This window comes from Microcebus murinus, unplaced genomic scaffold (genome assembly GCF_040939455.1).
Source record: "Microcebus murinus isolate Inina unplaced genomic scaffold, M.murinus_Inina_mat1.0 scaf022_hap2_Mmur4.0, whole genome shotgun sequence".
NCBI lineage: Eukaryota > Metazoa > Chordata > Mammalia > Primates > Cheirogaleidae > Microcebus > Microcebus murinus.
In genome coordinates, this window is record NW_027438968.1 from 50,232 (window position 1) to 70,459 (window position 20,228).

Below are 20,228 nucleotides of genomic sequence, written 5' to 3' on the forward strand. Positions count from 1 at the left end.
TGCCGTAGGCTTCTTCTTTTTTTTTTGGCCTCTTGTTCTGTCCCCTTTCTGGGAGCGCCGCGGAGGCCCGGGCTGGGGGTCACCCCCCACCCTCAGCGCCCGCCGCGGTGCCTGGCGCCCCAGCCCGCACCGTGGGGCCTCCTCTTGTCCCGAGCCGCGACACCGCCGCCACGCGGCAGCATGCGTGGCATCTGGACTGTCAGGTCTCAGACCAAAAGTCTGCTCTGTGGGAGCCGACACGCTGGAGGAAACCTTGAGAGGCTGAAGGCCAGGATGTCATTTTGAGGGAGTATGTGACCAGAACTCGTCCCGTTGCTTTTGGGGTTCTATGGGCTACACGTAGGAATCTTTGGTGGTGGCACCTGATGTTGGGGCATCCGGAGTCACACCCAGACCTGCTCCACAGGCCTCCTTTGACTTTTCTCTTCGGATTCATTATTTTTAAAAAGTGTCTCTTATCTCTATTAGTGCATTTTCTTTTCTCTCTCTCTTCAAGCAGATGATGGGAGTCCAAGTATTAAGGTGACATGTGTTGCCCGTGCCCCCCTCCCCCCTGTGTTCTTATTCATTTACCTCTCATGTGGTTCCAGCGTATTGTGGGGGCACCAATGTTAAGGTCGGGTACATCGCCCCCTCCCCGCCTCCCCCCTCGGGTCAAGGCTTCAAGTGCGCCCATCCCCCATTGGGTGCGCACCCACCCCATTCCTAATGGATGTGTATGCCCATCCCCTCCCCACGCCCGCCCGACACCCACCCGATGAAGGTGAGTCCTCTGTGTCCACTTAGGTGTCCATCGGTTCGTACCAATTTGCTGGTGAGCGCGAGCACGTGGTGCTCGTGTGTCCATTCTTGGGATACTTGGCTTACTGGAACGGGTTCCAGCTCTGGCCAGGAGAACCACGAGAGGTGCCCTCTCACCGCTGTTCCTCATAGCCGAATAGCACTCCGTGGTGTCCACGCGCCACATTTTATTTACGCACTCGTGGGTCGATGGGCACTCGGGTCGCTTCCAGGTCTTTGCGATTGTGACTTGTGCCCTGACTCTAACCCTAACCCTTACCCAGCCCGTCTCCTCCTCGGCCCCTGCCTGACTGACTCCTTCCCGCCCGGCCTGTCACCTGTCACCTGTCACCGTCCTCGGCCCCTCGCTGACGGGGCTCCTCCGTCGCCTGGGCCTTCCAAGGGCTTGGTGTGGACGCTGGTTCCAGGACGCCCTCCCAGGAACCCGGTAGCAGGGCGGCCGCAGGGTCTCGCGCAACCCAACCGTCCGCCTGCCGCCCTCGCTAAGCGGCCTGCGGGGGACGTGCTCCCGCTGTGCCGCGGGGGCCCAGCCTGGTGTCTTCTCTGAGGCCCCGTGGCTGCCACTCCCCGCAAGGGGAGAGCCGCGGAGGTGGGGACCGCCTCCTCATGGGGACGTACACCCAGCTCTCCACGTCGGATTCCGGGGCTCTCTGTACTGCCAGAAGGCCCAGCTGGCCTGCGGGTCCTTAGAGTGGCAAAAACATCCGAAAACTGAGATTGAGGGTCCGGTGGGTGTCTGCACTTTTGTGCTGGGCACCCCAGGGAGGCCCGGGGGCTGGCTGGACAACGCGGTCTGCTGGGCAGGGGGGGGGGTTTGGAGGAGCAACTGATGCCCTTTGCACTTTGGGTAGCAAGTGTCTGAGGTGTCTCTGATCCCTGCACCATGTCCGGGGGGGGGGGCAGGAGGAGGAGGAGGAGGAGGAGGAGGAGGGGGGGGGGCCGTGACCTGCAGTCGTGTTCCCGGGGTGGCACGGCATGTGGCTTCTTCCACGGGCTGCTTGGCCTGGGCTCCCTGCACCTGGGCCTTTGGAGGACTGGCCCTGTGCTTGCCAACACTTCCTGCAGGGACCCAGAGCTGGGAGGTTGCATCTCTCAGCCCTGGGTCGGGCAGAGTCCCAGCGGGCCATGCCCACAACCTCTCTCAGCACGGGTCCCCCAGAAGGCTCCTTTGGGACCAGGATTCTCTTGCGGGTGACTCTTTAAGGTCTGGCCCCTGGATGGAGGGGCACCAGGAGTAGAGGAGCAGGAAGGGGAAGGGGGTGGCCATGCGAGGGGACACTTTCAGGCCAAGTCTCAGCTTCAGCCTGATCCTCCTGGGAACCCCGGGGTGGACATCACACCTCCTGGTTGTTCGCTCTGAGACAAGGAGCCGGGCTTCGCATTCCCACAGCAGCCAGTCGTGGGCTGAGGACACCTGGGGCGTTGGGAACTCCCTGGCTTCTCCTTGGTTTAACATCTGGAGCTGCTTGTGAATTGTGCCGCCACACACACCCGAGTGCAGGTGTCTTCTGCACAGACTGCGGGCCTCGCTCTTCTGAATGCCGCTAGCTCGCCACCCACCCACGGGTGAACCTGGTCAGGGTACTTTCTCTCAGGGGCAGACTCTCATCCGGGCGGGCTACCGGTGTCTCTGTTTGCTCCTTTCTTTCTTCCATTTCGGGAAAGGCTTCCTTACTGGGTGTGGAAATCTCCTATGCCTTTCCTCGCCTATTCTGTCAGCTTTCAAATTCTCTTGCAGGCCGGGCGGGCGCGGTGGCTCAAGCCTGTAATCCTAGCTCTCTGGGAGGCCGAGGCGGGCGGATTGCTCGAGGTCAGGAGTTCGAAACCAGCCTGAGCAAGAGCCAGACCCGGTCTCTACTGTAAATAGAAAGAAATTAATTGGCCAACTAATATATATAGGAAAATGAGCCAGGCATGGTGGCGCATGCCTGTAGTCCCAGCTACTTGGGAGGCTGAGGCAGAAGGATTGCTTGAGCCCAGGAGTTTGAGGTTGCTGTGAGCTAGGCTAACGCCACGGCACTCACTCTAGCCTAGGCAACAAAGCGAGACTCTGTCTCAAAAAAAAAAAAAAAAAATTCTCTTTCAGTTGCCACCCTCACAGATGGATTAGGAAACTCTTTCCGGTGCACTCATTAGTGAAATGACCTCAATGAAGCTGGAATCCAATATCTAATCGCCGATTTTTGGCGAGTCCACACGCCAGGGTGGTTGGGGTCCAATGCAGCCCCGGCCAGGCCTAGGCCCCTTGGACTGGGCCACAGGAGGACACAGAGGAGGGTCCCGGCCCCCACGGTAGCGGTGCGGGCAGTTCCCCAAGGGCTTGGGCGTTTTCCAGAGGTAGGAGATGGAGGGGACTGATTTCTTCAGCGCCCCACAGACCAAGCCACCCCACCCCACCCCACCCATGGGACACATCCCGAGAGAGAGAGACGCCCCATACACTGGCTCCCCTCCCCCATGCGCTGTGCCCCAGCCCTGACCCGGGGGAAGAGGCGGCCGCCCACCCACAGGGCGGGGGGCACAGCTGAAAGGGGTTGTGGGGGAGGGCGGCCCCTGGCTGGGGTCAAAGGGCGAGCGCCCCGCGCGCGTGCGCAGTCATTGGCGGCGGCGACGGGCGCTGGGGGTGGGGGGCGGGGAGGTGAAGGAGGCCAGGCGAGGAGAGGAGGGGGGCTGGAAGGTCTCCACCTTGGCGAGTCCAGCCGTGGAGGCGCATCTTGTGTGAGTGTGAGTGAGTGAGTGAGTGTGAGTGTGAGTGTGTGTGTGTGGGTGTGTGTGTGTTGTCTGTGTGTCTGTGTGTCTGTGTGTGTAGAGAGACAGCCCCCCACCACGGCCCGCCCCTCCATGCCCGCCCCGCCCCGCCCCGCCCATCACCCCCGTCCCTCGGAGCCCGCCGGACCCGGCCGGCAAACTCAACAGGCCCGGCCCCCGCGGGGCCTGGGGCGGGAGGAGGCGGCGGCGGGGAAGCGCAGAGAGGCTCGGCTTCTTGAGCGGGGCAGGGGCGCCCTCCGCCGTCTACGGCCACACCACCCCGAACGCGCCCCATCTCGTCTGATCTCGGAAGCTAAGCAGGGTCGGGCCTGGGAATACCGGGTGCCGTAGGCTTCTTCTTTTTTTTTTGGCCTCTTGTTCTGTCCCCTTTCTGGGAGCGCCGCGGAGGCCCGGGCTGGGGGTCACCCCCCACCCTCAGCGCCCGCCGCGGTGCCTGGCGCCCCAGCCCGCACCGTGGGGCCTCCTCTTGTCCCGAGCCGCGACACCGCCGCCACGCGGCAGCATGCGTGGCATCTGGACTGTCAGGTCTCAGACCAAAAGTCTGCTCTGTGGGAGCCGACACGCTGGAGGAAACCTTGAGAGGCTGAGAGGGGAGGGAGTTGCAGAAGAAGGCCAGGATGTCATTTTGAGGGAGTATGTGACCAGAACTCGTCCCGTTGCTTTTGGGGTTCTATGGGCTACACGTAGGAATCTTTGGTGGTGGCACCTGATGTTGGGGCATCCGGAGTCACACCCAGACCTGCTCCACAGGCCTCCTTTGACTTTTCTCTTCGGATTCATTATTTTTAAAAAGTGTCTCTTATCTCTATTAGTGCATTTTCTTTTCTCTCTCTCTTCAAGCAGATGATGGGAGTCCAAGTATTAAGGTGACATGTGTTGCCCGTGCCCCCCTCCCCCCTGTGTTCTTATTCATTTACCTCTCATGTGGTTCCAGCGTATTGTGGGGGCACCAATGTTAAGGTCGGGTACATCGCCCCCTCCCCGCCTCCCCCCTCGGGTCAAGGCTTCAAGTGCGCCCATCCCCCATTGGGTGCGCACCCACCCCATTCCTAATGGATGTGTATGCCCATCCCCTCCCCACGCCCGCCCGACACCCACCCGATGAAGGTGAGTCCTCTGTGTCCACTTAGGTGTCCATCGGTTCGTACCAATTTGCTGGTGAGCGCGAGCACGTGGTGCTCGTGTGTCCATTCTTGGGATACTTGGCTTACTGGAACGGGTTCCAGCTCTGGCCAGGAGAACCACGAGAGGTGCCCTCTCACCGCTGTTCCTCATAGCCGAATAGCACTCCGTGGTGTCCACGCGCCACATTTTATTTACGCACTCGTGGGTCGATGGGCACTCGGGTCGCTTCCAGGTCTTTGCGATTGTGACTTGTGCCCTGACTCTAACCCTAACCCTTACCCAGCCCGTCTCCTCCTCGGCCCCTGCCTGACTGACTCCTTCCCGCCCGGCCTGTCACCTGTCACCTGTCACCGTCCTCGGCCCCTCGCTGACGGGGCTCCTCCGTCGCCTGGGCCTTCCAAGGGCTTGGTGTGGACGCTGGTTCCAGGACGCCCTCCCAGGAACCCGGTAGCAGGGCGGCCGCAGGGTCTCGCGCAACCCAACCGTCCGCCTGCCGCCCTCGCTAAGCGGCCTGCGGGGGACGTGCTCCCGCTGTGCCGCGGGGGCCCAGCCTGGTGTCTTCTCTGAGGCCCCGCGGCTGCCACTCCCCGCAAGGGGAGAGCCGCGGAGGTGGGGACCGCCTCCTCATGGGGACGTACACCCAGCTCTCCACGTCGGATTCCGGGGCTCTCTGTCCTGCCAGAAGGCCCAGCTGGCCTGCGGGTCCTTAGAGTGGCAAAAACATCCGAAAACTGAGATTGAGGGTCCGGTGGGTGTCTGCACTTTTGTGCTGGGCACCCCAGGGAGGCCCGGGGGCTGGCTGGACAACGCGGTCTGCTGGGCAGGGGGGGGGTTTGGAGGAGCAACTGATGCCCTTTGCACTTTGGGTAGCAAGTGTCTGAGGTGTCTCTGATCCCTGCACCATGTCCGGGGGGGGGGCAGGAGGAGGAGGAGGAGGAGGAGGAGGAGGGGGGGGGCCGTGACCTGCAGTCGTGTTCCCGGGGTGGCACGGCATGTGGCTTCTTCCACGGGCTGCTTGGCCTGGGCTCCCTGCACCTGGGCCTTTGGAGGACTGGCCCTGTGCTTGCCAACACTTCCTGCAGGGACCCAGAGCTGGGAGGTTGCATCTCTCAGCCCTGGGTCGGGCAGAGTCCCAGCGGGCCATGCCCACAACCTCTCTCAGCACGGGTCCCCCAGAAGGCTCCTTTGGGACCAGGATTCTCTTGCGGGTGACTCTTTAAGGTCTGGCCCCTGGATGGAGGGGCACCAGGAGTAGAGGAGCAGGAAGGGGAAGGGGGTGGCCATGCGAGGGGACACTTTCAGGCCAAGTCTCAGCTTCAGCCTGATCCTCCTGGGAACCCCGGGGTGGACATCACACCTCCTGGTTGTTCGCTCTGAGACAAGGAGCCGGGCTTCGCATTCCCACAGCAGCCAGTCGTGGGCTGAGGACACCTGGGGCGTTGGGAACTCCCTGGCTTCTCCTTGGTTTAACATCTGGAGCTGCTTGTGAATTGTGCCGCCACACACACCCGAGTGCAGGTGTCTTCTGCACAGACTGCGGGCCTCGCTCTTCTGAATGCCGCTAGCTCGCGACCCACCCACGGGTGAACCTGGTCAGGGTACTTTCTCTCAGGGGCAGACTCTCATCCGGGCGGGCTACCGGTGTCTCTGTTTGCTCCTTTCTTTCTTCCATTTCGGGAAAGGCTTCCTTACTGGGTGTGGAAATCTCCTATGCCTTTCCTCGCCTATTCTGTCAGCTTTCAAATTCTCTTGCAGGCCGGGCGGGCGCGGTGGCTCAAGCCTGTAATCCTAGCTCTCTGGGAGGCCGAGGCGGGCGGATTGCTCGAGGTCAGGAGTTCGAAACCAGCCTGAGCAAGAGCCAGACCCGGTCTCTACTGTAAATAGAAAGAAATTAATTGGCCAACTAATATATATAGGAAAATGAGCCAGGCATGGTGGCGCATGCCTGTAGTCCCAGCTACTTGGGAGGCTGAGGCAGAAGGATTGCTTGAGCCCAGGAGTTTGAGGTTGCTGTGAGCTAGGCTAACGCCACGGCACTCACTCTAGCCTAGGCAACAAAGCGAGACTCTGTCTCAAAAAAAAAAAAAAAATTCTCTTTCAGTTGCCACCCTCACAGATGGATTAGGAAACTCTTTCCGGTGCACTCATTAGTGAAATGACCTCAATGAAGCTGGAATCCAATATCTAATCGCCGATTTTTGGCGAGTCCACACGCCAGGGTGGTTGGGGTCCAATGCAGCCCCGGCCAGGCCTAGGCCCCTTGGACTGGGCCACAGGAGGACACAGAGGAGGGTCCCGGCCCCCACGGTAGCGGTGCGGGCAGTTCCCCAAGGGCTTGGGCGTTTTCCAGAGGTAGGAGATGGAGGGGACTGATTTCTTCAGCGCCCCACAGACCAAGCCACCCCACCCCACCCCACCCATGGGACACATCCCGAGAGAGAGAGACGCCCCATACACTGGCTCCCCTCCCCCATGCGCTGTGCCCCAGCCCTGACCCGGGGGAAGAGGCGGCCGCCCACCCACAGGGCGGGGGGCACAGCTGAAAGGGGTTGTGGGGGAGGGCGGCCCCTGGCTGGGGTCAAAGGGCGAGCGCCCCGCGCGCGTGCGCAGTCATTGGCGGCGGCGACGGGCGCTGGGGGTGGGGGGCGGGGAGGTGAAGGAGGCCAGGCGAGGAGAGGAGGGGGGCTGGAAGGTCTCCACCTTGGCGAGTCCAGCCGTGGAGGCGCATCTTGTGTGAGTGTGAGTGAGTGAGTGAGTGTGAGTGTGAGTGAGTGTGAGTGTGAGTGTGTGTGTGTGGGTGTGTGTGTGTTGTCTGTGTGTCTGTGTGTCTGTGTGTGTAGAGAGACAGCCCCCCACCACGGCCCGCCCCTCCATGCCCGCCCCGCCCCGCCCCGCCCATCACCCCCGTCCCTCGGAGCCCGCCGGACCCGGCCGGCAAACTCAACAGGCCCGGCCCCCGTGGGGCCTGGGGCGGGAGGAGGCGGCGGCGGGGAAGCGCAGAGAGGCTCGGCTTCTTGAGCGGGGCAGGGGCGCCCTCCGCCGTCTACGGCCACACCACCCCGAACGCGCCCCATCTCGTCTGATCTCGGAAGCTAAGCAGGGTCGGGCCTGGGAATACCGGGTGCCGTAGGCTTCTTCTTTTTTTTTTGGCCTCTTGTTCTGTCCCCTTTCTGGGAGCGCCGCGGAGGCCCGGGCTGGGGGTCACCCCCCACCCTCAGCGCCCGCCGCGGTGCCTGGCGCCCCAGCCCGCACCGTGGGGCCTCCTCTTGTCCCGAGCCGCGACACCGCCGCCACGCCGCACGCGGCAGCATGCGTGGCATCTGGACTGTCAGGTCTCAGACCAAAAGTCTGCTCTGTGGGAGCCGACACGCTGGAGGAAACCTTGAGAGGCTGAGAGGGGAGGGAGTTGCAGAAGAAGGCCAGGATGTCATTTTGAGGGAGTATGTGACCAGAACTCGTCCCGTTGCTTTTGGGGTTCTATGGGCTACACGTAGGAATCTTTGGTGGTGGCACCTGATGTTGGGGCATCCGGAGTCACACCCAGACCTGCTCCACAGGCCTCCTTTGACTTTTCTCTTCGGATTCATTATTTTTAAAAAGTGTCTCTTATCTCTATTAGTGCATTTTCTTTTCTCTCTCTCTTCAAGCAGATGATGGGAGTCCAAGTATTCAGGTGACATGGGTTGCCCGTGCCCCCCTCCCCCCTGTGTTCTTATTCATTTACCTCTCATGTGGTTCCAGCGTATTGTGGGGGCACCAATGTTAAGGTCGGGTACATCGCCCCCTCCCCGCCTCCCCCCTCGGGTCAAGGCTTCAAGTGCGCCCATCCCCCATTGGGTGCGCACCCACCCCATTCCTAATGGATGTGTATGCCCATCCCCTCCCCACGCCCGCCCGACACCCACCCGATGAAGGTGAGTCCTCTGTGTCCACTTAGGTGTCCATCGGTTCGTACCAATTTGCTGGTGAGCGCGAGCACGTGGTGCTCGTGTGTCCATTCTTGGGATACTTGGCTTACTGGAACGGGTTCCAGCTCTGGCCAGGAGAACCACGAGAGGTGCCCTCTCACCGCTGTTCCTCATAGCCGAATAGCACTCCGTGGTGTCCACGCGCCACATTTTATTTACGCACTCGTGGGTCGATGGGCACTCGGGTCGCTTCCAGGTCTTTGCGATTGTGACTTGTGCCCTGACTCTAACCCTAACCCTTACCCAGCCCGTCTCCTCCTCGGCCCCTGCCTGACTGACTCCTTCCCGCCCGGCCTGTCACCTGTCACCTGTCACCGTCCTCGGCCCCTCGCTGACGGGGCTCCTCCGTCGCCTGGGCCTTCCAAGGGCTTGGTGTGGACGCTGGTTCCAGGACGCCCTCCCAGGAACCCGGTAGCAGGGCGGCCGCAGGGTCTCGCGCAACCCAACCGTCCGCCTGCCGCCCTCGCTAAGCGGCCTGCGGGGGACGTGCTCCCGCTGTGCCGCGGGGGCCCAGCCTGGTGTCTTCTCTGAGGCCCCGCGGCTGCCACTCCCCGCAAGGGGAGAGCCGCGGAGGTGGGGACCGCCTCCTCATGGGGACGTACACCCAGCTCTCCACGTCGGATTCCGGGGCTCTCTGTCCTGCCAGAAGGCCCAGCTGGCCTGCGGGTCCTTAGAGTGGCAAAAACATCCGAAAACTGAGATTGAGGGTCCGGTGGGTGTCTGCACTTTTGTGCTGGGCACCCCAGGGAGGCCCGGGGGCTGGCTGGACAACGCGGTCTGCTGGGCAGGGGGGGGGTTTGGAGGAGCAACTGATGCCCTTTGCACTTTGGGTAGCAAGTGTCTGAGGTGTCTCTGATCCCTGCACCATGTCCGGGGGGGGGGGCAGGAGGAGGAGGAGGAGGAGGAGGAGGAGGGGGGGGCCGTGACCTGCAGTCGTGTTCCCGGGGTGGCACGGCATGTGGCTTCTTCCACGGGCTGCTTGGCCTGGGCTCCCTGCACCTGGGCCTTTGGAGGACTGGCCCTGTGCTTGCCAACACTTCCTGCAGGGACCCAGAGCTGGGAGGTTGCATCTCTCAGCCCTGGGTCGGGCAGAGTCCCAGCGGGCCATGCCCACAACCTCTCTCAGCACGGGTCCCCCAGAAGGCTCCTTTGGGACCAGGATTCTCTTGCGGGTGACTCTTTAAGGTCTGGCCCCTGGATGGAGGGGCACCAGGAGTAGAGGAGCAGGAAGGGGAAGGGGGTGGCCATGCGAGGGGACACTTTCAGGCCAAGTCTCAGCTTCAGCCTGATCCTCCTGGGAACCCCGGGGTGGACATCACACCTCCTGGTTGTTCGCTCTGAGACAAGGAGCCGGGCTTCGCATTCCCACAGCAGCCAGTCGTGGGCTGAGGACACCTGGGGCGTTGGGAACTCCCTGGCTTCTCCTTGGTTTAACATCTGGAGCTGCTTGTGAATTGTGCCGCCACACACACCCGAGTGCAGGTGTCTTCTGCACAGACTGCGGGCCTCGCTCTTCTGAATGCCGCTAGCTCGCGACCCACCCACGGGTGAACCTGGTCAGGGTACTTTCTCTCAGGGGCAGACTCTCATCCGGGCGGGCTACCGGTGTCTCTGTTTGCTCCTTTCTTTCTTCCATTTCGGGAAAGGCTTCCTTACTGGGTGTGGAAATCTCCTATGCCTTTCCTCGCCTATTCTGTCAGCTTTCAAATTCTCTTGCAGGCCGGGCGGGCGCGGTGGCTCAAGCCTGTAATCCTAGCTCTCTGGGAGGCCGAGGCGGGCGGATTGCTCGAGGTCAGGAGTTCGAAACCAGCCTGAGCAAGAGCCAGACCCGGTCTCTACTGTAAATAGAAAGAAATTAATTGGCCAACTAATATATATAGGAAAATGAGCCAGGCATGGTGGCGCATGCCTGTAGTCCCAGCTACTTGGGAGGCTGAGGCAGAAGGATTGCTTGAGCCCAGGAGTTTGAGGTTGCTGTGAGCTAGGCTAACGCCACGGCACTCACTCTAGCCTAGGCAACAAAGCGAGACTCTGTCTCAAAAAAAAAAAAAAAATTCTCTTTCAGTTGCCACCCTCACAGATGGATTAGGAAACTCTTTCCGGTGCACTCATTAGTGAAATGACCTCAATGAAGCTGGAATCCAATATCTAATCGCCGATTTTTGGCGAGTCCACACGCCAGGGTGGTTGGGGTCCAATGCAGCCCCGGCCAGGCCTAGGCCCCTTGGACTGGGCCACAGGAGGACACAGAGGAGGGTCCCGGCCCCCACGGTAGCGGTGCGGGCAGTTCCCCAAGGGCTTGGGCGTTTTCCAGAGGTAGGAGATGGAGGGGACTGATTTCTTCAGCGCCCCACAGACCAAGCCACCCCACCCCACCCCACCCATGGGACACATCCCGAGAGAGAGAGAGACGCCCCATACACTGGCTCCCCTCCCCCATGCGCTGTGCCCCAGCCCTGACCCGGGGGAAGAGGCGGCCGCCCACCCACAGGGCGGGGGGCACAGCTGAAAGGGGTTGTGGGGGAGGGCGGCCCCTGGCTGGGGTCAAAGGGCGAGCGCCCCGCGCGCGTGCGCAGTCATTGGCGGCGGCGACGGGCGCTGGGGGTGGGGGGCGGGGAGGTGAAGGAGGCCAGGCGAGGAGAGGAGGGGGGCTGGAAGGTCTCCACCTTGGCGAGTCCAGCCGTGGAGGCGCATCTTGTGTGAGTGTGAGTGAGTGAGTGAGTGTGAGTGTGAGTGTGTGTGTGTGGGTGTGTGTGTGTTGTCTGTGTGTCTGTGTGTCTGTGTGTGTAGAGAGACAGCCCCCCACCACGGCCCGCCCCTCCATGCCCGCCCCGCCCCGCCCCGCCCATCACCCCCGTCCCTCGGAGCCCGCCGGACCCGGCCGGCAAACTCAACAGGCCCGGCCCCCGCGGGGCCTGGGGCGGGAGGAGGCGGCGGCGGGGAAGCGCAGAGAGGCTCGGCTTCTTGAGCGGGGCAGGGGCGCCCTCCGCCGTCTACGGCCACACCACCCCGAACGCGCCCCATCTCGTCTGATCTCGGAAGCTAAGCAGGGTCGGGCCTGGGAATACCGGGTGCCGTAGGCTTCTTCTTTTTTTTTTGGCCTCTTGTTCTGTCCCCTTTCTGGGAGCGCCGCGGAGGCCCGGGCTGGGGGTCACCCCCCACCCTCAGCGCCCGCCGCGGTGCCTGGCGCCCCAGCCCGCACCGTGGGGCCTCCTCTTGTCCCGAGCCGCGACACCGCCGCCACGCGGCAGCATGCGTGGCATCTGGACTGTCAGGTCTCAGACCAAAAGTCTGCTCTGTGGGAGCCGACACGCTGGAGGAAACCTTGAGAGGCTGAGAGGGGAGGGAGTTGCAGAAGAAGGCCAGGATGTCATTTTGAGGGAGTATGTGACCAGAACTCGTCCCGTTGCTTTTGGGGTTCTATGGGCTACACGTAGGAATCTTTGGTGGTGGCACCTGATGTTGGGGCATCCGGAGTCACACCCAGACCTGCTCCACAGGCCTCCTTTGACTTTTCTCTTCGGATTCATTATTTTTAAAAAGTGTCTCTTATCTCTATTAGTGCATTTTCTTTTCTCTCTCTCTTCAAGCAGATGATGGGAGTCCAAGTATTAAGGTGACATGTGTTGCCCGTGCCCCCCTCCCCCCTGTGTTCTTATTCATTTACCTCTCATGTGGTTCCAGCGTATTGTGGGGGCACCAATGTTAAGGTCGGGTACATCGCCCCCTCCCCGCCTCCCCCCTCGGGTCAAGGCTTCAAGTGCGCCCATCCCCCATTGGGTGCGCACCCACCCCATTCCTAATGGATGTGTATGCCCATCCCCTCCCCACGCCCGCCCGACACCCACCCGATGAAGGTGAGTCCTCTGTGTCCACTTAGGTGTCCATCGGTTCGTACCAATTTGCTGGTGAGCGCGAGCACGTGGTGCTCGTGTGTCCATTCTTGGGATACTTGGCTTACTGGAACGGGTTCCAGCTCTGGCCAGGAGAACCACGAGAGGTGCCCTCTCACCGCTGTTCCTCATAGCCGAATAGCACTCCGTGGTGTCCACGCGCCACATTTTATTTACGCACTCGTGGGTCGATGGGCACTCGGGTCGCTTCCAGGTCTTTGCGATTGTGACTTGTGCCCTGACTCTAACCCTAACCCTTACCCAGCCCGTCTCCTCCTCGGCCCCTGCCTGACTGACTCCTTCCCGCCCGGCCTGTCACCTGTCACCTGTCACCGTCCTCGGCCCCTCGCTGACGGGGCTCCTCCGTCGCCTGGGCCTTCCAAGGGCTTGGTGTGGACGCTGGTTCCAGGACGCCCTCCCAGGAACCCGGTAGCAGGGCGGCCGCAGGGTCTCGCGCAACCCAACCGTCCGCCTGCCGCCCTCGCTAAGCGGCCTGCGGGGGACGTGCTCCCGCTGTGCCGCGGGGGCCCAGCCTGGTGTCTTCTCTGAGGCCCCGCGGCTGCCACTCCCCGCAAGGGGAGAGCCGCGGAGGTGGGGACCGCCTCCTCATGGGGACGTACACCCAGCTCTCCACGTCGGATTCCGGGGCTCTCTGTCCTGCCAGAAGGCCCAGCTGGCCTGCGGGTCCTTAGAGTGGCAAAAACATCCGAAAACTGAGATTGAGGGTCCGGTGGGTGTCTGCACTTTTGTGCTGGGCACCCCAGGGAGGCCCGGGGGCTGGCTGGACAACGCGGTCTGCTGGGCAGGGGGGGGGTTTGGAGGAGCAACTGATGCCCTTTGCACTTTGGGTAGCAAGTGTCTGAGGTGTCTCTGATCCCTGCACCATGTCCGGGGGGGGGGGGCAGGAGGAGGAGGAGGAGGAGGAGGAGGAGGGGGGGGGCCGTGACCTGCAGTCGTGTTCCCGGGGTGGCACGGCATGTGGCTTCTTCCACGGGCTGCTTGGCCTGGGCTCCCTGCACCTGGGCCTTTGGAGGACTGGCCCTGTGCTTGCCAACACTTCCTGCAGGGACCCAGAGCTGGGAGGTTGCATCTCTCAGCCCTGGGTCGGGCAGAGTCCCAGCGGGCCATGCCCACAACCTCTCTCAGCACGGGTCCCCCAGAAGGCTCCTTTGGGACCAGGATTCTCTTGCGGGTGACTCTTTAAGGTCTGGCCCCTGGATGGAGGGGCACCAGGAGTAGAGGAGCAGGAAGGGGAAGGGGGTGGCCATGCGAGGGGACACTTTCAGGCCAAGTCTCAGCTTCAGCCTGATCCTCCTGGGAACCCCGGGGTGGACATCACACCTCCTGGTTGTTCGCTCTGAGACAAGGAGCCGGGCTTCGCATTCCCACAGCAGCCAGTCGTGGGCTGAGGACACCTGGGGCGTTGGGAACTCCCTGGCTTCTCCTTGGTTTAACATCTGGAGCTGCTTGTGAATTGTGCCGCCACACACACCCGAGTGCAGGTGTCTTCTGCACAGACTGCGGGCCTCGCTCTTCTGAATGCCGCTAGCTCGCCACCCACCCACGGGTGAACCTGGTCAGGGTACTTTCTCTCAGGGGCAGACTCTCATCCGGGCGGGCTACCGGTGTCTCTGTTTGCTCCTTTCTTTCTTCCATTTCGGGAAAGGCTTCCTTACTGGGTGTGGAAATCTCCTATGCCTTTCCTCGCCTATTCTGTCAGCTTTCAAATTCTCTTGCAGGCCGGGCGGGCGCGGTGGCTCAAGCCTGTAATCCTAGCTCTCTGGGAGGCCGAGGCGGGCGGATTGCTCGAGGTCAGGAGTTCGAAACCAGCCTGAGCAAGAGCCAGACCCGGTCTCTACTGTAAATAGAAAGAAATTAATTGGCCAACTAATATATATAGGAAAATGAGCCAGGCATGGTGGCGCATGCCTGTAGTCCCAGCTACTTGGGAGGCTGAGGCAGAAGGATTGCTTGAGCCCAGGAGTTTGAGGTTGCTGTGAGCTAGGCTAACGCCACGGCACTCACTCTAGCCTAGGCAACAAAGCGAGACTCTGTCTCAAAAAAAAAAAAAAAATTCTCTTTCAGTTGCCACCCTCACAGATGGATTAGGAAACTCTTTCCGGTGCACTCATTAGTGAAATGACCTCAATGAAGCTGGAATCCAATATCTAATCGCCGATTTTTGGCGAGTCCACACGCCAGGGTGGTTGGGGTCCAATGCAGCCCCGGCCAGGCCTAGGCCCCTTGGACTGGGCCACAGGAGGACACAGAGGAGGGTCCCGGCCCCCACGGTAGCGGTGCGGGCAGTTCCCCAAGGGCTTGGGCGTTTTCCAGAGGTAGGAGATGGAGGGGACTGATTTCTTCAGCGCCCCACAGACCAAGCCACCCCACCCCACCCCACCCATGGGACACATCCCGAGAGAGAGAGACGCCCCATACACTGGCTCCCCTCCCCCATGCGCTGTGCCCCAGCCCTGACCCGGGGGAAGAGGCGGCCGCCCACCCACAGGGCGGGGGGCACAGCTGAAAGGGGTTGTGGGGGAGGGCGGCCCCTGGCTGGGGTCAAAGGGCGAGCGCCCCGCGCGCGTGCGCAGTCATTGGCGGCGGCGACGGGCGCTGGGGGTGGGGGGCGGGGAGGTGAAGGAGGCCAGGCGAGGAGAGGAGGGGGGCTGGAAGGTCTCCACCTTGGCGAGTCCAGCCGTGGAGGCGCATCTTGTGTGAGTGTGAGTGAGTGAGTGAGTGTGAGTGTGAGTGTGTGTGTGTGGGTGTGTGTGTGTTGTCTGTGTGTCTGTGTGTCTGTGTGTGTAGAGAGACAGCCCCCCACCACGGCCCGCCCCTCCATGCCCGCCCCGCCCCGCCCCGCCCATCACCCCCGTCCCTCGGAGCCCGCCGGACCCGGCCGGCAAACTCAACAGGCCCGGCCCCCGCGGGGCCTGGGGCGGGAGGAGGCGGCGGCGGGGAAGCGCAGAGAGGCTCGGCTTCTTGAGCGGGGCAGGGGCGCCCTCCGCCGTCTACAGCCACACCACCCCGAACGCGCCCCATCTCGTCTGATCTCGGAAGCTAAGCAGGGTCGGGCCTGGGAATACCGGGTGCCGTAGGCTTCTTCTTTTTTTTTTGGCCTCTTGTTCTGTCCCCTTTCTGGGAGCGCCGCGGAGGCCCGGGCTGGGGGTCACCCCCCACCCTCAGCGCCCGCCGCGGTGCCTGGCGCCCCAGCCCGCACCGTGGGGCCTCCTCTTGTCCCGAGCCGCGACACCGCCGCCACGCGGCAGCATGCGTGGCATCTGGACTGTCAGGTCTCAGACCAAAAGTCTGCTCTGTGGGAGCCGACACGCTGGAGGAAACCTTGAGAGGCTGAGAGGGGAGGGAGTTGCAGAAGAAGGCCAGGATGTCATTTTGAGGGAGTATGTGACCAGAACTCGTCCCGTTGCTTTTGGGGTTCTATGGGCTACACGTAGGAATCTTTGGTGGTGGCACCTGATGTTGGGGCATCCGGAGTCACACCCAGACCTGCTCCACAGGCCTCCTTTGACTTTTCTCTTCGGATTCATTATTTTTAAAAAGTGTCTCTTATCTCTATTAGTGCATTTTCTTTTCTCTCTCTCTTCAAGCAGATGATGGGAGTCCAAGTATTAAGGTGACATGTGTTGCCCGTGCCCCCCTCCCCCCTGTGTTCTTATTCATTTACCTCTCATGTGGTTCCAGCGTATTGTGGGGGCACCAATGTTAAGGTCGGGTACATCGCCCCCTCCCCGCCTCCCCCCTCGGGTCAAGGCTTCAAGTGCGCCCATCCCCCATTGGGTGCGCACCCACCCCATTCCTAATGGATGTGTATGCCCATCCCCTCCCCACGCCCGCCCGACACCCACCCGATGAAGGTGAGTCCTCTGTGTCCACTTAGGTGTCCATCGGTTCGTACCAATTTGCTGGTGAGCGCGAGCACGTGGTGCTCGTGTGTCCATTCTTGGGATACTTGGCTTACTGGAACGGGTTCCAGCTCTGGCCAGGAGAACCACGAGAGGTGCCCTCTCACCGCTGTTCCTCATAGCCGAATAGCACTCCGTGGTGTCCACGCGCCACATTTTATTTACGCACTCGTGGGTCGATGGGCACTCGGGTCGCTTCCAGGTCTTTGCGATTGTGACTTGTGCCCTGACTCTAACCCTAACCCTTACCCAGCCCGTCTCCTCCTCGGCCCCTGCCTGACTGACTCCTTCCCGCCCGGCCTGTCACCTGTCACCTGTCACCGTCCTCGGCCCCTCGCTGACGGGGCTCCTCTGTCGCCTGGGCCTTCCAAGGGCTTGGTGTGGACGCTGGTTCCAGGACGCCCTCCCAGGAACCCGGTAGCAGGGCGGCCGCAGGGTCTCGCGCAACCCAACCGTCCGCCTGCCGCCCTCGCTAAGCGGCCTGCGGGGGACGTGCTCCCGCTGTGCCGCGGGGGCCCAGCCTGGTGTCTTCTCTGAGGCCCCGCGGCTGCCACTCCCCGCAAGGGGAGAGCCGCGGAGGTGGGGACCGCCTCCTCATGGGGACGTACACCCAGCTCTCCACGTCGGATTCCGGGGCTCTCTGTCCTGCCAGAAGGCCCAGCTGGCCTGCGGGTCCTTAGAGTGGCAAAAACATCCGAAAACTGAGATTGAGGGTCCGGTGGGTGTCTGCACTTTTGTGCTGGGCACCCCAGGGAGGCCCGGGGGCTGGCTGGACAACGCGGTCTGCTGGGCAGGGGGGGGGGTTTGGAGGAGCAACTGATGCCCTTTGCACTTTGGGTAGCAAGTGTCTGAGGTGTCTCTGATCCCTGCACCATGTCCGGGGGGGGGGGGCAGGAGGAGGAGGAGGAGGAGGAGGAGGAGGGGGGGGGGCCGTGACCTGCAGTCGTGTTCCCGGGGTGGCACGGCATGTGGCTTCTTCCACGGGCTGCTTGGCCTGGGCTCCCTGCACCTGGGCCTTTGGAGGACTGGCCCTGTGCTTGCCAACACTTCCTGCAGGGACCCAGAGCTGGGAGGTTGCATCTCTCAGCCCTGGGTCGGGCAGAGTCCCAGCGGGCCATGCCCACAACCTCTCTCAGCACGGGTCCCCCAGAAGGCTCCTTTGGGACCAGGATTCTCTTGCGGGTGACTCTTTAAGGTCTGGCCCCTGGATGGAGGGGCACCAGGAGTAGAGGAGCAGGAAGGGGAAGGGGGTGGCCATGCGAGGGGACACTTTCAGGCCAAGTCTCAGCTTCAGCCTGATCCTCCTGGGAACCCCGGGGTGGACATCACACCTCCTGGTTGTTCGCTCTGAGACAAGGAGCCGGGCTTCGCATTCCCACAGCAGCCAGTCGTGGGCTGAGGACACCTGGGGCGTTGGGAACTCCCTGGCTTCTCCTTGGTTTAACATCTGGAGCTGCTTGTGAATTGTGCCGCCACACACACCCGAGTGCAGGTGTCTTCTGCACAGACTGCGGGCCTCGCTCTTCTGAATGCCGCTAGCTCGCCACCCACCCACGGGTGAACCTGGTCAGGGTACTTTCTCTCAGGGGCAGACTCTCATCCGGGCGGGCTACCGGTGTCTCTGTTTGCTCCTTTCTTTCTTCCATTTCGGGAAAGGCTTCCTTACTGGGTGTGGAAATCTCCTATGCCTTTCCTCGCCTATTCTGTCAGCTTTCAAATTCTCTTGCAGGCCGGGCGGGCGCGGTGGCTCAAGCCTGTAATCCTAGCTCTCTGGGAGGCCGAGGCGGGCGGATTGCTCGAGGTCAGGAGTTCGAAACCAGCCTGAGCAAGAGCCAGACCCGGTCTCTACTGTAAATAGAAAGAAATTAATTGGCCAACTAATATATATAGGAAAATGAGCCAGGCATGGTGGCGCATGCCTGTAGTCCCAGCTACTTGGGAGGCTGAGGCAGAAGGATTGCTTGAGCCCAGGAGTTTGAGGTTGCTGTGAGCTAGGCTAACGCCACGGCACTCACTCTAGCCTAGGCAACAAAGCGAGACTCTGTCTCAAAAAAAAAAAAAAAAATTCTCTTTCAGTTGCCACCCTCACAGATGGATTAGGAAACTCTTTCCGGTGCACTCATTAGTGAAATGACCTCAATGAAGCTGGAATCCAATATCTAATCGCCGATTTTTGGCGAGTCCACACGCCAGGGTGGTTGGGGTCCAATGCAGCCCCGGCCAGGCCTAGGCCCCTTGGACTGGGCCACAGGAGGACACAGAGGAGGGTCCCGGCCCCCACGGTAGCGGTGCGGGCAGTTCCCCAAGGGCTTGGGCGTTTTCCAGAGGTAGGAGATGGAGGGGACTGATTTCTTCAGCGCCCCACAGACCAAGCCACCCCACCCCACCCCACCCATGGGACACATCCCGAGAGAGAGAGACGCCCCATACACTGGCTCCCCTCCCCCATGCGCTGTGCCCCAGCCCTGACCCGGGGGAAGAGGCGGCCGCCCACCCACAGGGCGGGGGGCACAGCTGAAAGGGGTTGTGGGGGAGGGCGGCCCCTGGCTGGGGTCAAAGGGCGAGCGCCCCGCGCGCGTGCGCAGTCATTGGCGGCGGCGACGGGCGCTGGGGGTGGGGGGCGGGGAGGTGAAGGAGGCCAGGCGAGGAGAGGAGGGGGGCTGGAAGGTCTCCACCTTGGCGAGTCCAGCCGTGGAGGCGCATCTTGTGTGAGTGTGAGTGAGTGAGTGAGTGTGAGTGTGAGTGTGTGTGTGTGGGTGTGTGTGTGTTGTCTGTGTGTCTGTGTGTCTGTGTGTGTAGAGAGACAGCCCCCCACCACGGCCCGCCCCTCCATGCCCGCCCCGCCCCGCCCCGCCCATCACCCCCGTCCCTCGGAGCCCGCCGGACCCGGCCGGCAAACTCAACAGGCCCGGCCCCCGCGGGGCCTGGGGCGGGAGGAGGCGGCGGCGGGGAAGCGCAGAGAGGCTCGGCTTCTTGAGCGGGGCAGGGGCGCCCTCCGCCGTCTACAGCCACACCACCCCGAACGCGCCCCATCTCGTCTGATCTCGGAAGCTAAGCAGGGTCGGGCCTGGGAATACCGGGTGCCGTAGGCTTCTTCTTTTTTTTTTGGCCTCTTGTTCTGTCCCCTTTCTGGGAGCGCCGCGGAGGCCCGGGCTGGGGGTCACCCCCCACCCTCAGCGCCCGCCGCGGTGCCTGGCGCCCCAGCCCGCACCGTGGGGCCTCCTCTTGTCCCGAGCCGCGACACCGCCGCCACGCGGCAGCATGCGTGGCATCTGGACTGTCAGGTCTCAGACCAAAAGTCTGCTCTGTGGGAGCCGACACGCTGGAGGAAACCTTGAGAGGCTGAGAGGGGAGGGAGTTGCAGAAGAAGGCCAGGATGTCATTTTGAGGGAGTATGTGACCAGAACTCGTCCCGTTGCTTTTGGGGTTCTATGGGCTACACGTAGGAATCTTTGGTGGTGGCACCTGATGTTGGGGCATCCGGAGTCACACCCAGACCTGCTCCACAGGCCTCCTTTGACTTTTCTCTTCGGATTCATTATTTTTAAAAAGTGTCTCTTATCTCTATTAGTGCATTTTCTTTTCTCTCTCTCTTCAAGCAGATGATGGGAGTCCAAGTATTAAGGTGACATGTGTTGCCCGTGCCCCCCTCCCCCCTGTGTTCTTATTCATTTACCTCTCATGTGGTTCCAGCGTATTGTGGGGGCACCAATGTTAAGGTCGGGTACATCGCCCCCTCCCCGCCTCCC